Below are 4,137 nucleotides of genomic sequence, written 5' to 3' on the forward strand. Positions count from 1 at the left end.
CCTAGTGAGGTTGTTCAATTATGTAAAGCGCCCCTGAAGCGATCCTAGGCTCTATCAATTAGGCTTGTCAACTCGGCTTGGTTGCGATAAACTGTCTTGGAATGGATCGCTTTCCGTCCGGGGAAAAGTTCACGCTTACTAGCTTTTTTATCCTGTCTCTCTCACTCTCCCCCTCATCCACACTCTCTCTTCTTTTCTCTGCTTCACTCTCTATCTCTTCTCACTCTCACTGACTGACTGACTCTCTTTCTCTTACTGACATACATAAGTGCTCTTAATACTTATTCAACTTTGACACAACATTTCTGTAATCTATAAACAGTGAAAAAAGGCATTTATTTACAGTATCAATAATCTATCCATCCGCTGTCACTTTTTCATAGAGTGTCACATGAGTTCGATTGGAGAAAGATCTAAGAATAAGCCCAACACGTGATAAGTTCTGTAAAAAGATTCTATAACGAGTGAGTAGTAAAATACCATAGAGTAAAATACCGTTTAATAACAATACCGTTTAGTAATGATTTTTTCGCCCCACTTGGATGTAATGAGCTGGTTTACGTGCGTCATATGGAGGCCGAAAATGATTGTTTTCTGACCAGGCCGGTAAAATTTTTACGGCCCTAGGGCTGTAAAATAACCTTGAAGTTAGCTGATTCTGATTTGATGTGAACGTGTTTACAAAATAGTTTATGAAACGGAATCAGTTTATGCTTCTAGAATTGAATAAAGTATTTTGCAATAAGATACTATCATTTTATTTGGATGAATGAAATACAAATAAGATATTATAAACTATTCAAATTTGATTTTCAGAGTAGGATAGAACTTCTAACCTTAACTTCCCTAGTCGATGACAACAAGCATTGTTGACATTGACATTCAGATTGGCCAAATTTCAAGTGTGCTAAAACAGCTGATCAAAACACTTTTCATTATTTGTGTTTATTATTCAATAATTAAAACATTTATAATAATATCATCTTATTGTCATATGAAAGAATAAAAAGGTATAAACTCAACCTCCCACATAATTGAACATAACATTTTAGGTTATTTAGACAAATCAGAATAAAAAATAAAAATACTTGGACAATTTCCTGATATTCAGATTACCTCAGATTTTCTAGGGCTATGACCTTCCACTTTTGCTTTCGGAAGTGTTTAATGAACAATTATTCTCATATATATAGCCTATATTGTATATTTCTCTGTGTGGCGAAAAATAGTGTTCACACCACAGGCAAAAATGCTTTTCTGGCTCTCAATCTTTTCTAGTCCTCGGCCTACGGCCTCGGACTTGAAAATCGATTTCGAGCCGGAAAAGTCTCATTTTCGGCCCTAGGTGCGAAATATACTATTCTCTCGTAATACAATAACCTGAAGCATTATTTTTCACATTACTATTTTCAATCTTTGACCTCTCCCGTATCATTTGAAGGGTGACATCCGTACAGTTTTCAGTTCTCTTGCTTACAGAAAACCTAGAGGACAGAGTTCTAAAATAAAATTATCAAATAATTTTGAATTATATCGACATATCGCCATTTAAGGCTGTGCAAAGGCTAAAAATAAACTTACTACTCGTGATATTTTTCAAAGTTTTTCGATTTGTATATCATCAAGCTATCAAAATGAAAATTTTTTCTCAAGAAAAAATTTTTTTCCGATCATTACTTTTTGAGATATGAGCGCCTGAAGTTTGATTTTTTGGGACAGAATATATAAAATTCGGTAAGATATGAATCCATGAGATTCAGAGAATGGATTCTTCATGGTATTGTTGACCTAGTAAAACGAAAATTTTCTGAAAATATTATTTTTTGAAAAAGTTATTCAATTTACCAAAAATAACTCAACTAAAAGTTATTTTTGGTTATTTTTAGTAAATTGAGTAACTATCTTAAAAATTTATATTCTCGAAATTTTTTTGTTTTACTAGATCAACAATACCATGTACATGTACAATCCATCTTATAAATCTCATGAATTTATCTCTTACCGAATTTGAACTGTTCTGTCCCAAAAATTTAATCTTTAGGCGCTCATATCTCAAGAAGTAATGATCAGAAAAAAATGTTTTCTTAAGAAAACTTTTCATTTTGATAGCTTGATGATAAACAAATTGAAAAACTTTGAAAAATATCACGAGTAGAAAGTTTTTTTTAGCCTTTGCACAGCCTTAAAAGCAAAAACCTAACCCCTAACCTTTCCCTGACTTGACCTTTTAAATTCTAACTAACTTCTTCCTAACCCATTTCTCAATCATTCTCACTAAATCCTAACTACTGTGCATACTACTAACTACTGTAGTAAGCAACGAAAACTTGATGCAGTGGAAACTTGACGTACTGAATGGCTCAACTTTTTATTTATTTCAGTTTCTCAAGGACTGCTAAGTAGCTGTTCATGTGGCTATGGAATTACCCTCATTTATCATAATAACTAATGTCAGGGAAGAAAGATAGGAAAACATCGTTGCCAAACCCTCTATCTTGTCAATGCCTTCTATAGACGGTAGCTGATACAGGTTTATTGATGTAATATTAACGGTTCATTCTAGTTTGAAATAATCAATAATTATATTTCATAAAGCAAGAAATTATATTTTCAATAATTTTATAATGAATTTTCATAATCAAGATGAAATATTTTGTTAATTCATTAGTCTAATGATTTTACATTGTTAAAAGACGATCTGGCAACAGAGCAAAGCGAGAGAGAGAGTTAGTGCTATCCGCTTTGTTAAATGATAGACAAGGATAGCAATACCATTGCCAATCAAACACTGCCATTATAACGTGGACCTCACTACATAGTAGTTGTTTTTGGTGAAACTATGTGGCGCTGGTAGTCTCTCATACTGTGCCGTTATTACACTCTCGCCCGGCCAAAACAGTAATAATAGACAGTAGTCAACAGTAATCAGCAGCTTGAGTTAACAAACTCGGCTTGAAATTTGGAACATAAACGACCTTCACCATAGGGATATCTACTTATGCTATCATTTATCTATGGTCACTTTTTGTGTAGTTGAGAAGTTGATATTGTGGTAATTATTCATATTGAATGGAAAAGACTAAGAAATTGTCAAAAAACCACTGATTTATTGATAATTAGAAAGACCGGTTTCGGTTATTACTGTTTATCTCTGATAAACAGAGATTGGATTAGTTTAGTTTAGTTATTAGTTTATCAGAGATTGACAATGGTGTAATAACCGAAACCGGTCTTTCTAATTATCAATAAATCAGTGGTTTTTTGACAATTTCTTAGTCTTTTTCATTCAATTTATCTATGGTATGAACTCTTAAACTCCAGGACAGGTTCCATCACAAAATTATGAATTTTCATAATCAAGATGAAATATTTTGTTAATCCATTAATATTTCTACATTGTTAAAAGACGATTTGGGAACAAAGCAAAGCGAGAGAAAGATAGCGCTATTCGCTTTGTTGAATGATAGACAAGGCAGCAATACCATTGCTAATCAAACACTGCCATTATAACGTGGACCTCACTATAGTCTAGCTTGTGTTGAATTGCTAGCAGTCTGCCTGTGTTGATTGATAAGTTTCTAAACAAATTTTGAACTTGGCGCTTCAAACTGTCATGGCGGCTGCATATTGTTCTAACAATCAACCGACAAAGCACACGAGGCTTCAAGGTCACATTGGAATGACGTCACACTGGAAATTTTCCATTTTCCCCGCTTTCCCAGTCGGGAAACTCTCTCTCATCCGGGAAAACTTCCCTCTCCCTTGCAGGAAGTTTCTGCTCGATTGAAAATCGGTTAAACTCGACACGAGGCGCCCTCAATACATATTTACTATGCATGTATCAGTATATAATACATAGTATGAGGTGGATCATATTTATCAGTATGTATGTATCATGTATCAAAATATAATACATAGTATTGAGTGGATAGTATATTTATTTATGTACAGCATACAATGGATATGATGGGAGTATCAAGTGTATGGTATATATAAATATGTTCATGAACAGCAGCATCCAATGTATATGAAAGGATTAATGACTCAGGAAATTGGCGGATTTTATCGCTGTGTCCAGTGAATTGGATAAATTTTAAAGAGGCAATTACGACTGAAAATGCTTGAAATTGTGATATG

The sequence above is a fragment of the Nilaparvata lugens genome, chromosome 13, assembly GCF_014356525.2.
Source record: "Nilaparvata lugens isolate BPH chromosome 13, ASM1435652v1, whole genome shotgun sequence".
Taxonomy (NCBI): Eukaryota; Metazoa; Arthropoda; class Insecta; order Hemiptera; family Delphacidae; genus Nilaparvata; species Nilaparvata lugens.